Raw genomic sequence first — 13904 nt, 5'->3', positions numbered from 1 at the left:
CTCAAGTCTGTATCCCAATTTGCTATTTCAGTGTGTTATGACTCCACCATTTCGGTGCAGTTCTGTGTTTGACCTGGTAATAAGGAATAACATAAAAATATTAAAGTACTGCCTGTGTCTCCTCATACTTTCCCATTTACACAGCATGAATTTAACCTGCTTTTAAAAGGCAGAACTCTGTCTGGGTTTTACCATAACTTGCAATGATGGGCGAGGTAAAACCTAGAAACTTTTAATCCCGCCCCTTAGAGTTTTCAGCCAAAACAAGATTAATGTTTTACTCGGGACTGGGCCCTTAACTTGATATTAGGACATAACCCCATCCCTAATACCAACGACAGTAAACGTGGTGTTTGAGGAGGACAGGAATGAAGGAAGATTTGAAAATCGACGAGCCAGACAGGTGTCATCCTCCTCCGGGGCCGAAAGCAGAGCAAAGTAATTATCAGAACAAGCCACTGGGTCGCATGACGTCACATAACATTTGCACCATAACCCACAAAAAATCTGTTATAATTTCCAATAAAGCTGCAAAGCCCAAGCACTTTACGAGAGAACTAGTACCCACGAGGAGAAAGGAAAGGAAACAAGATCTGGAAAAGCGAAGAGCCAGATGGGTGGCACTCCCCCATGGGACTGGTCGCAGTGAAACAAGAGCGACAACTGCCCCAAGTCATATGACGGCACAAAACAATTGCACTTATATAAACTTTTAAATGTCACGAACAATGGTTCCTTTTTAATTTTAATTTTATTGTAGTGCAATGGTTTTATTTAACGTATGCAAATACATTTCAACAGCACACACACCCATCCCTGATTAAATTGTTCTACCCACGATATGCCACTTTTTGAGGTTCGTCTTATTCACCAACTGCAGCAGGTGTGTCCACATAAGCACACCATCACCACCAATTCAGAAGAATGGCCTAAGTTAAGCTCCTGTGACATTGTCTTCAAGCACTGTGTCTCTGTGGTCCGAAATGCTTCCTCCTGGTGCAGCAGCAACACGTGTTGGTAGTGGAAGGCCCTTTGCAAAGGTTGTTGTGTGTTAAACTGGTACTAATGAGGTGCAAGTTGCAACTAATGCCTAGACAGTGTTAACAACTTTAAACATACCAAAATGATTAAGTAAAACGTTAACAAAATGTGGCGAATAACGTCACAGTGACCTCCGCAGCATAACTCGTGTCTCATGTTCAAAAGCCTGGCTGTGCCGGCCCGGATCTGATTCACAGACTAGTTAAAGCAGGGCGGGCGCTGTGTAAACACGTGGGCCCTCTAACATCATCCTACTCTGCAGTCCGACGCGGGCCCCAGTCCAGAGCTTTAAAAGTGTGCAGTGCATCACATGCCTGGCTCAGGCCTGGTCCCTCCGTCCAGACCACCACCACCACTGCGCGACGCCCCACCCGCCAACTTCAGTGTTTGTGCTAATGAATCTGATTATGAATGAATGTCTTTTGAATGATTAATTGTCGGTACGGGGGCCCGGAAAAAATACCCTTACTCACGGTCACGGACACGGCGGGTCGTCGGGCCGCCGCCGGCTGGTGGCACTGGCAGCCACAGGAGTAGGGCGGCCGAGGGCTACTTCCAGGGGCGGCCGCGGGCAGCCGGGTGGCAGGGCAGCGAGCGGCCTAGCCACCAAAGTACAATAGTTAAATTATGGTGGCCGCTCCGGTCCTCTCCAGGCTGGCTCTCGTGACGTCTGTTCTGATGATGGCTGCCTGCAACCTGGCTGTAGGGCACACTGACTGTCTGCGCAGTTTTAATTGCCCACTGTGCAATGCGCACCCACTGTGCACAGTGCAATGTGCATGCGGGAACATCAGTTGCACCCTAGGCGGCGGCGCGCAGACGCGCCGGAGGAGGCAGGGCATGATTCCGCGCTGCGCACAGGCACCTCCCTCCTCCCTCCTGGAAACGCTTCCGCTTTTTTTTAGATGGTTGCACTAAGTTACAGTGTGCAAACACACCGCCGGTCACAGGCTTGTTGCTGCTGCAGTATGGGCGGCGCGCACACCTGCTGCTTGAAGGGAACTTGGAGACAGACGGAGACTAAGACTCAGGTCGGACCGAAAATCGGCCCCTCACTTTCAAAACCGGCCCCCTGATCCAAAATCGGCCCCCCACCCCCTCCAGCCGACCGGGGGATTGCCCGGTGCCCGAAAGCACCAGTCCGGCCCTGTTCTTCACTAGAAAGGAAACAAGCTTCCGGGGACCGGTTTCTGGCATTACAGCCGTCTTCGGCCCGGCTTGCTTGAATCCTGATGGTGCAGTGAGCAAGGGACTCGCATCCGAGCATACCCTTCCACGCTTGTGGTGGCCAAAAATATTTACAAAGGGGGTGGTGATGGACAGAGTATTCTGAATTAAGCAGAACACTCCTACCCAGTCCACAGATCAGGGCTTGATCCATCACCGTTTTTTAGCTCACTGCACCATCCCAGTTCAGAACCTGGCTATATGCAAATTAGTCTGTTCCTGACCCAGTGCATCATGGGAACAGGGCAGACCAAACTACCAAGCCAATTCTTCACTAGAAAGGAAACAAGCTTCCGGGGACCGGTTTCTGGCATTACAGCCGTCTTCGGCCCGGCTTGCTTGAATCCTGATGGTGCAGTGAGCAAGGGACTCGCATCCGAGCATACCCTTCCACGCTTGTGGTGGCCAAAAATATTTACAAAGGGGGTGGTGATGGGCAGAGTATTCTGAATTAAGCAGAACACTCCTACCCAGTCCACAGATCAGGGCTTGATCCATCACCGTTTTTTAGTTCACTGCACCATCCCAGTTCAGAACCTGCCTATATGCAAATTAGTCTGTTCCTGACCCAGTGCATCATGGGAACAGGGCAGACCAAACTACCAAGCCAATTCTTCACTAGAAAGGAAACAAGCTTCCGGGGACCGGTTTCTGGCATTACAGCCGTCTTCGGCCCGGCTTGCTTGAATCCTGATGGTGCAGTGAGCAAGGGACTCGCATCCGAGCATACCCTTCCACGCTTGTGGTGGCCAAAAATATTTACAAAGGGGGTGGTGATGGACAGAGTATTCTGAATTAAGCAGAACACTCCTACCCAGTCCACAGATCCGGGCTTGATCCATCACCGTTTTTTAGCTCACTGCACCATCCCAGTTCAGAACCTGGCTATATGCAAATTAGTCTGTTCCTGACCCAGTGCATCATGGGAACAGGGCAGACCAAACTACCAAGCCAATTCTTCACTAGAAAGGAAACAAGCTTCCGGGGACCGGTTTCTGGCATTACAGCCGTCTTCAGCCCGGCTTGCTTGAATCCTGATGGTGCAGTGAGCAAGGGACTCGCATCCGAGCATACCCTTCCACGCTTGTGGTGGCCAAAAATATTTACAAAGGGGGTGGTGATGGGCAGAGTATTCTGAATTAAGCAGAACACTCCTACCCAGTCCACAGATCAGGGCTTGATCCATCACCGTTTTTTAGTTCACTGCACCATCCCAGTTCAGAACCTGCCTATATGCAAATTAGTCTGTTCCTGACCCAGTGCATCATGGGAACAGGGCAGACCAAACTACCAAGCCAATTCTTCACTAGAAAGGAAACAAGCTTCCGGGGACCGGTTTCTGGCATTACAGCCGTCTTCGGCCCGGCTTGCTTGAATCCTGATGGTGCAGTGAGCAAGGGACTCGCATCCGAGCATACCCTTCCACGCTTGTGGTGGCCAAAAATATTTACAAAGGGGGTGGTGATGGACAGAGTATTCTGAATTAAGCAGAACACTCCTATCCAGTCCACAGATCCGGGCTTGATCCATCACCGTTTTTTAGCTCACTGCACCATCCCAGTTCAGAACCTGGCTATATGCAAATTAGTCTGTTCCTGACGCAGTGCATCATGGGAACAGGGCAGACCAAACTACCAAGCCAATTCTTCACTAGAAAGGAAACAAGCTTCCGGGGACCGGTTTCTGGCATTACAGCTGTCTTCGGCCCGGCTTGCTTGAATCCTGATGGTGCAGTGAGCAAGGGACTCGCATCCGAGCATACCCTTCCACGCTTGTGGTGGCCAAAAATATTTACAAAGGGGGTGGTGATGGACAGAGTATTCTGAATTAAGCTGAACACTCCTACCCAGTCCACAGATCAGGGCTTGATCCATCACCGTTTTTTAGCTCACTGCACCATCCCAGTTCAGAACCTGGCTATATTCAAATTAGTCTGTTCCTGACCCAGTGCATCATGGGAACAGGGCAGACCAAACTACCAAGCCAATTCTTCACTAGAAAGGAAACAAGCTTCCGGGGACCGGTTTCTGGCATTACAGCCGTCTTTGGCCCGGCTTGCTTGAATCCTGATGGTGCAGTGAGCAAGGGACTCGCATCCGAGCATACCCTTCCACGCTTGTGGTGGCCAAAAATATTTACAAAGGGGGTGGTGATGGACAGAGTATTCTGAATTAAGCAGAACACTCCTATCCAGTCCACAGATCAGGGCTTGATCCATCACCGTTTTTTAGCTCACTGCACCATCCCAGTTCAGAACCTGGCTATATGCAAATTAGTCTGTTCCTGACCCAGTGCATCATGGGAACAGGGCAGACCAAACTACCAAGCCAATTCTTCACTAGAAAGGAAACAAGCTTCATGGGGACCGGTTTCTGGCATTACAGCCGTCTTCGGCCCGGCTTGCTTGAATCCTGATGGTGCAGTGAGCAAGGGACTCGCATCCGAGCATACCCTTCCACGCTTGTGGTGGCCAAAAATATTTACAAAGGGGGTGGTGATGGACAGAGTATTCTGAATTAAGCAGAACACTCCTACCCAGTCCACAGATCAGGGCTTGATCCATCACCGTTTTTTAGCTCACTGCACCATCCCAGTTCAGAACCTGTCTATATGCAAATTAGTCTGTTCCTGACCCAGTGCATCATGGGAACAGGGCAGACCAAACTAATTTGCATATAGCCAGGTTCTGAACTGGGATGGTGCAGTGAGCTAAAAAACGGTGATGGATCAAGCCCTGATCTGTTGACTGGGTAGGAGTGTTCTGATTAACTCAGATACTCTGTCCATCACCACCCCTTTTTTGTAATTATTTTGGCCACCATGAGTGTGGAAGGGTATGCTCAGACATGAGTCCCTTGCTCATTGCACCATCAGGATTCAAGCAAGCCGGGGCGAAGATGGCTGTAATGCCAGAAACCGGTCCCCGGAAGCTTGTTTCCTTTCCAGTGAAGAATTGGCTTGGTAGTTTGGTCTGCCCTGTTCCCATGATGCACTGGGCCAGGGACAGACTAATTTGCATATAGCCAGGTTCTGAACTGGGATGGTGCAGTGAGCTAAAAAACGGTGATGGATCAAGCCCTGATCTGTTGACTGGGTAGGAGTGTTCTGAATAACTCAGATACTCTTTCCATCACCACCCCTTTTTTGTAATTATTTTGGCCACTATGAGTGTGGAAGGGTATGCTCAGACATGAGTCCCTTGCTCATTGCACCATCAGGATTCAAGCAAGCCGGGCCGAAGACGGCTGTAATGCCAGAAACCGGTCCCCGGAAGCTTGTTTCCTTTCCAGTGAAGAATTGGCTTGGTAGTTTGGTCTGCCCTGTTCCCTTGATGCACTGGGCCAGGGACAGACTAATTTGCATATAGCCAGGTTCTGAACTGGGATGGTGCAGTGAGCTAAAAAACGGTGATGGATCAAGCCCTGATCTGTTGACTGGGTAGGAGTGTTCTGATTAACTCAGATACTCTGTCCGTCACCACCCCCTTTTTTGTAATTATTTTGGCCACCATGAGTGTGGAAGGGTATGCTCAGACATGAGTCCCTTGCTCATTGCACCATCAGGATTCAAGCAAGCCGGGCCGAAGACGGCTGTAATGCCAGAAACCGGTCCCCGGAAGCTTGTTTCCTTTCCAGTGAAAAATTGGCTTGGTAGTTTGGTCTGCCCTGTTCCCATTATGCACTGGGCCAGGGACAGACTAATTTGCATATAGCCAGGTTCTGAACTGGAATGGTGCAGTGAGCTAAAAAACGGTGATGGATCAAGCCCTGATCTGTTGACTGGGTAGGAGTGTTCTGATTAACTCAGATACTCTGTCCATCACCACCCCGTTTTTTGTAATTATTTTGGCCACCATGAGTGTGGAAGGGTATGCTCAGACATGAGTCCCTTGCTCATTGCACCATCAGGATTCAAGCAAGCCGGGCCGAAGACGGCTGTAATGCCAGAAACCGGTCCCCGGAAGCTTGTTTCCTTTCCAGTGAAGAATTGGCTTGGTAGTTTGGTCTGCCCTGTTCCCATGATGCACTGGGCCAGGGACAGACTAATTTGCATATAGCCAGGTTCTGAACTGGGATGGTGCAGTGAGCTAAAAAACGGTGATGGATCAAGCCCTGATCTGTTGACTGGGTAGGAGTGTTCTGATTAACTCAGATACTCTGTCCATCACCACCCCTTTTTTGTAATTATTTTGGCCACCATGAGTGTGGAAGGGTATGCTCAGACATGAATCCCTTGCTCATTGCACCATCAGGATTCAAGCAAGCTGGGCCGAAGACGGCTGCAATGCCAGAAACCGGTCCCCGGAAGCTTGTTTCCTTTCCAGTGAAGAATTGGCTTGGTAGTTTGGTCTGCCCTGTTCCCATGATGCACTGGGCCAGGGACAGACTAATTTGCATATAGCCAGGTTCTGAACTGGGATGGTGCAGTGAGCTAAAAAACGGTGATGGATCAAGCCCTGATCTGTTGACTGGGTAGGAGTGTTCTGATTAACTCAGATACTCTGTCCATCACCACCCCTTTTTTGTAATTATTTTGGCCACCATGAGTGTGGAAGGGTATGCTCAGACATGAGTCCCTTGCTCATTGCACCATCAGGATTCAAGCAAGCCGGGCCGAAGACGGCTGTAATGCCAGAAACCGGTCCCCAGAAGCTTGTTTCCTTTCCAGTGAAGAATTGGCTTGGTAGTTTGGTCTGCCCTGTTCCCATGATGCACTGGGCCAGGGACAGACTAATTTGCATATAGCCAGGTTCTGAACTGGGATGGTGCAGTGAGCTAAAAAACGGTGATGGATCAAGCCCTGATCTGTTGAATGGGTAGGAGTGTTCTGATTAACTCAGATACTCTGTCCATCACCACCCCTTTTTTGTAATTAGAATCTAGGTGGGACATGCTGAAAAAGGCATGGAGATAAGACACAATGTAAGGCGTGGGTGTACTTCCTGAAATTATAAGTGAGACAGATATTAAGAAAATGGAGAAGATATTGGATGATTCTAATGCTGATAAGCAAAAAAGAGATAAAGAAATTGATACAGATGAGAAGGATAATTTCTTAAATGACTTGATAAACTCTAGACCTCATCTTTACACTTTTAATGCATGGACACTAAGGTCGCCACCACATGATATCGTAGCAGGAGAGCCAGGTACGGGTATACACGAGATAACAGCAATCAGTATTGCGAGTGCTCCACCTGGGAGTGTGCTCCGTGAAAAGGGCATTGCCAGCTTTACCTGGTTCTAGTAGAATCAGAACTACTATACATTGGTCCCTGTTATTGAGGCTGCTGTTGCTGCACCACCAGAGGGAAGAGAAATTAACATTAGCAATTTGAAAACAGAGAAATTCTGCAGTGTACAACTGATACAGGAGGACTACTTGCGTAAACCTCAGATGACCTGGGATATTTGATTAGGGAAGCAGCTAGCTGTGCGAATGAAGCATATAACAGGCTTGAGGATCTAACAGAAAAATGTGACATTGATCTGTACAGAATAAGAGTGTGTGAGACACAGATAGAATAAAAATGGGTCTACTGACTCTGCAAGCTCATATCAAAGAGCTGATTGATTTCATAAAGACTGGAGAGAGTTGAAAAAGGACAGAGATAAATGGAAGAAAAAGGCTAGTTTAAAAAAAAAGAAAAAAAGAATAGATACTGAAAAGAAAGTGATGATGGTCATGAGTGAGCCTGAAATGGAAATGGTTTTGTCAGAGTTTCCTTTGTGTGAAGTACATAGAGGGAATTATGTGCATGCTCCTTGGACTAGGGGAAAAATCTAGGCTTTTATGACAAATTTTCCAACACAGAAAGATGAATCAGATATGTTGTGCACAGAAGTGAATAGACCATTACAAAGTTGCTTTGGACAAATATGAAAAACATTATTTGAGACTATCATTCCCTAATATGTGTGAGCTGAGTGCAAAGCCGCTGTTAATTAGCCAACAGATGAATCCCAAAGAGTACAGCCTTATAGTGGTCTGAATGCTCAGATAAAGGGAAATAGAGCATTTGAAAGAGAAACAGAAATTGCCAGAGAAAGAGGTGAACTGAGCAAAAATCATGATTGCTACATAAGAGCCGAAAGAGTTATGAGAGGCTTATGCAGAATTGTGGAAAGTACAGCAGAGACAAAGATCAAGTGAGTGAAGAGGTTAGCAAATTTGGCAGCATCTCCGTTAATTTTAGGTTTGTGCCCCCAATTTAGCTTGCATATTCAGCAGAGTGAGACGTGTTCACAGACTAAGAGTATTGACAATATACTCAAGTACGTTGAATACTGCAGTGATTGCTTCAATGCCATACAGGGAAAGGTTAAGGTAAAAGTTAATGGTTGGGCAGACAATGCAGCTTCAGAGAGGTGGCAAAAATCAGATGATGACTTCTGATACAGATTTTGCACCATTTGCAAATTTGGTGAAAATGTGAAATCAAATTTTGGGATGTAACGAATGCAGGGAGTTGGTGTGCAAAGGAAATAACATTTTGCCTATACAGGTTGAGTATGTATATCTTGGCCTGGCTGCCAAGATGATATCGGAGACTTCGGGTGGAAGGCCCAAAGCTCTCAACTGTCGCCGCTCAATCTCCACACAAAGAGTTGGAGACTGGACAAGTTCGGGTGGAGAACCGCCCCCTGCTGCTGTGACAGAAGATTCTCCCGAACGGGCAGTCCCCCCTGAGTATCGATGGCCATGCTTTGATTTGTTTTGTTAGGCGCCTTGATACCTTAGGGTTTTAGTTGCGCGATATAAATTAATTTCAATTTCATGCTTAGAAGCTCGAGGTACCAGACACTTCGTGCCCAGCCCGGAGCCACAAGAATAACATTGGCCTGGTAGCGCTTGATCTTCTTCAGCACTCTCAGCAGAAGTGGTACAAGCGGAAAGACGTACAGAAGACCGCAATTCCACTAACGATGAAAAGCATCGCCAAGCAAGTGCTGCCTTGGAAACCCCAACGTGCAAAACTGCTGACATTGCGCGTTCTCTTCGGCGGCGTAAAGATCTAAGCAAGGCTCTCCCTACCGCTGAAAAAGACCATGCACCACCTCCGAGTGAAGACGCCATTCGTGATCGACCAAGCACCCGACGGCTGAGTTCGTCCGCCCTAGCATTCAGAGAACCCGCCAGGTGTTAAACCACCAGGTACATGCCCTGATGTTCCAGCCATGTCCAGAGGCGAAGAGCCTCCTGACAACGGGTCCATGACCCCCCCGCCCTGTTTGTTGCAGTAACATATGGCTGTGGTGTTGTCTGTGAACACCTGTATCACTTTCCCTTTGATAGAGGGAAGGAATGCTTTCATTGCCAGTCGGATCACCCAGAGCTCTATCAGGTTGATATGGAGCCCGGACTCCGCCGGAGACCAGGCGCTTCTGATCTCTGCCTCCCCCAGATTGCCACCCCATACCAGGAGTGATGCATCCATCACCACCATTAGGTCTGGTTAGGGAAGGGAGAGGGATCTGCCTCTGACACAAGCTTGGTTCGTTAGCCACCACTGCAGTTGTTGTGCAGTTCCCTCTGAGATCTGGACGTAGTTGGAAAGATTCCCCTGCTGCTTTGCCCACTGGAACTTCAGGTCCCACTGCAAAGGCTGCATATGCCATCGGGCATGATCCACGAGCAGGATACAGGAGGCCATGAGGCCCAGCAGCCTCAGAGTCATGCTCACCGAAATCCGGGATAGAGGCTGAAACATCGGTATCATAGCCCGAATATCAGAGACTCGCTGCTAAGGAGGATAGGCCTGAAACTGCACTGTGTCCAGAACACCTCCAAAAAAGGGAGAATCTGAGAGGGAGTCAGGTGTGACTTCATCATGTTTATAGTGAACTCCAATGAGTGCAGGAGGTCCGCCGTAGTCTGGAGGTGGGTGACGACAGCGTGGGTCGAGCCAGCCTTTAACAGCCAGTCCGCTAGATAGGGGAAGACTGGAACCCGTAATCTGCGCAGATGATCTGCAACCACCACCAGCACTTTTGTGAACACCCACGGGGCACTGGTAAGACCAAACTGGAACACAGTGAACTGAAAGTCCTCGTGGCCTACCGTGAACCGTAGAAAGCGTCTGTGGGCTGGCAAGATGGTCAAATGGAAATAAGCGTCCTGCAAGTCCAACGCCACCATCCAGTCCCCAGGGTCGAGGAAAGACAGGACCTGATCCAATGTGGGCATCTTGCACTTCTCCTTCCAGAGGAGGCGATTGAGGGCCCTGAGGTCTAGAATAGGACGCAGGCCTTTGTCCTTCTTTGGCACCAGAAAGCAATAGCAACCACGACCTACTTCTGGTGCAGGGACCCTCTCTATAGCTCTCTTGGCCAAGAGAGCAGAGACTTCCAGGTGGAGAAGTGCCAAACGATCCTCCGATATGTGGTCATAAGACGCTGGCATGGAGGGAGGAGTAGTCTTGAAGGGGAGGGAGTAGCTCATTTGGGCAATTTACAGAACCCATCTGTCCGACGTGATGGTTTGCCAGTGGAGGAGGTGATGGCGAATCCTGCCTCCCACTGGTCATTGATGGGCCTGAAACGTCGGACTAGGAAGGTTTGGAGGCTGCAGCAGGGGGTAAAGGCTGGACTTATTCACCTGCTGGCTCCCAGGCCTGCTGGGTCCCATGTCCGTGGCCACGCAGAAGCTGAGCAGCTTGTGTGAACCGGTGGCTAGACTGGGCCGGACGCGGCTGGGTGCCCCTTCTGTATCCACGAAAGGGAGGTAAAGCAGATTGGAGTGGGGGAGAAGGCACAATGAGGTCCAAAGATCTGGCTGTAGGTCTAGAATCTTTAAAGGGCTCCAGCGCTGAATCTGTTTTGTCGCCAAAAAGACAATGACAATCAAGGGCATGTCCATCAATGTTGACTGGACATCCCCCGAATAGCCAGATGTCCTCAACCAGGCATAGTGCTTATTGGCTACCGATGTGGCAATAACTCTGTCCTGTGAGCCAGTGGTATCCAGTCCACATCTAATGGCGAACTTGGCTGCATCTCTCACATCTGCCACTGCCTGGGAGAGAACGTCCCAGGCCTCCTCCGGGCAGTGGCAGCACCTGACCGACCGTATCCCAGATGGAATGGGAGTAGCGGCCCAAGAGACATGCGGTGTTCACCGACCGCAGTGCCAAGCTAGATGAAGAGAAAATACGCTTCCCAAGACGGTCCAGTTTCTTGGATTCGCAATCTGGAGGGGCAGAAGGGAATGTGCCTTTTGAAGAAGAGGCTTGGACCACCAAGCTCTTAGGGGAAGGGTGTTGGGTCAAGAACACTGGGTCGCCCCGGGATATGGCGGGGGTGGGGGGCAATTGTCCTCTCCACAGGAGACCCTGTGTTTGTGCTGGGATTGGATCAAGTGCTCAGGAGGACATCAGTGAGGGACTCATTGAACAGCAATAAGGGTTCAGAAGAGAAAGCTGCAGGCTGAAACACCTCTGTCAGGAGGTTAGTCCTGACTGCCACTGAAGGGAACTCAAGGCCCAAGACCTCAGCCGCCCTTCTACCACAACAGCATAGGACGCTCCTCCTCCATAGCCACGGTAGGGGGAGAAAGCAAACCAGTGTCTGGAGAGGTGTCCAGCAAAAGGTGGTCAGTGCCACACACTGCAACATGCCACATCAAGTGATCATTGTGACTAACACTAATGTGAAGTGTGCTGGTATCCCATAGTGCATCCATGCATCTCACATAAAGGGAGTGAAACTGAGTTTGATGCATAGATCTAGAAGAAGACCCTACTTCAGAAGATCAAGAGGGGTGGCGAAGAAAACAAAATTAAGAAGAAGTGTTGCAAAGTTAGGAGCAACAAGAAGAAACGGAGACTGAAACACCAGTTTGTCAGAAAGTGAAGCTGAAAATTGAAGTCTCAAGAACCACAAAGGAAAGTAGTTTGTAGTGAGCCAAGCTGTTCATGCAGGGCAGCGCACAAGTTATGAATGAAGAAAATTCTGTAGTAGTCACAAGACTGCAGAATATGAGAGTGTCCATCGAGTAGAAAAGTTGCTAGAATCAGTGACAAGAAGTAAAAGATTGCTCTGGAAAACCAATACCAGAATCAATTGAAAAAGGACTAGAAACAATAGAAGTTGATTCTGAACTCTGTGAAAATGAGTCACCTCTAGCCAACGACTGACAAGAGAGAGTGTCAAACAGACAGTACACATCTACAGAGTAGACTTAGTGACCTAGTTAGGACACCCCCCGCGCCGCACGGCCACCAGCTGCCGCGTGTGCCTCCCGCCGCCTGCCTCGCTGCCCCGGCCGCCGCTGTGTGACCACGCCCCCTGCCACCGAGCGGCGTGGTCTCCCACGGCGCTGTAGCTTCTTCGTGTATTTTTATTGTTACTGTATTTTTATTTTTACTGTATTTGTACTGTATTTTGTTTTCAATCCTGCCTGAGTGCCTGTTCTGCCCCCGTAGCGCGTAGCCCCTTTGCACTGTTTGTTTTGTCTTGCATTTACTGCTCTTGTTAACTCTCGCCTGCTGCCCCCGTCTCCTCCCTTCCCGCCTCCCGCTTCCACCGCTGACCACGCCCCCTTTCTCTTCTGTACCCTCCCCGCTCCCGCCTCCCAGCTGCCCCGCCCTCCCTCGCACTTCGCCATATATGGCGACCGTGCAAACGCGCAGCGTTGACGCGCAGCGAGCGCGCCGATTGTGCGCCGAAGGCGCGCCAAAGGTAAGCCCGTCTGCGCCCGTCCGCGCCTGGACCGCGCCCAGTGCCAAGACCCCTGGCCCCCACCGACGGAAGCCGACCCGACGAACCTACAACGCCGCCGATCTCATCGCACTCAACACCGGCCGCATCCCAGGATGTCACCGAGCCGCCCCGAAGCACACCCACGGACCCTTCAGCTGCCACGCCTGCAAGTTCACCTGCATCCGGACCGACCCTGCACCAGCACACGCCAAGCCAATCACCAGCAGAAACCACCTCAAGTGCATCCTGCTCAACACCCGCTCCGTACACAGACACGCCGTCGAACTCTGGAACCTCCTCGACACCACAGCCCCTGACGTCGCCTTCCTCACAGAGACCTGGATGAACGCCTCCTCTGCGCCCGACATCGCCATCGCCATCCCTGAAGGCTACAAGATCACACGGAGGGACCGCACCGCCAACCAGACGGGAGGAGGCATCGCCATCATCCACAGAGACACCATCCGCATCACGACCAACACCGACGACACCCTAACCACCGCCGAACACCTGCACTTCCAGATCCACACGGACCCCAGAACCACCCTCAGAGGCACCCTGATCTACCGACCCCCGGGACCACGCACACGATTCAGCGAGGACATCGCCGACTTCATCAGCCCGCATGCCCTCCCCTCCGCCGACTACATCCTCCTGGGGGACCTTAACTTCCACCTGGAGAACAACAGCGACCGCAACACCATCACCCTGCTCGACAACCTCGATAACCTCGGACTCAACCAGCTGGTGACCACCCCCACCCACCTCGCCGGACACACACTCGACGCCGTCTTCTCATCCAGCAAAGACATCGCCTTCAGCCACGCAACAGGACTCCACTGGACGGACCACAGCTGCGTCCACTTCACCTTCAAAAGAACGACGATCCACCACCACCAGCAACAGGTTGCCCGAAGAAGCTGGAACAAGATCACA

Source organism: Lissotriton helveticus, chromosome 3_1 (genome assembly GCF_964261635.1).
Source record: "Lissotriton helveticus chromosome 3_1, aLisHel1.1, whole genome shotgun sequence".
NCBI classification, from domain to species: domain Eukaryota; kingdom Metazoa; phylum Chordata; class Amphibia; order Caudata; family Salamandridae; genus Lissotriton; species Lissotriton helveticus.
The sequence above is the reverse complement of the archived record's forward strand: the minus strand, read 5'-3'. Positions refer to the sequence as shown.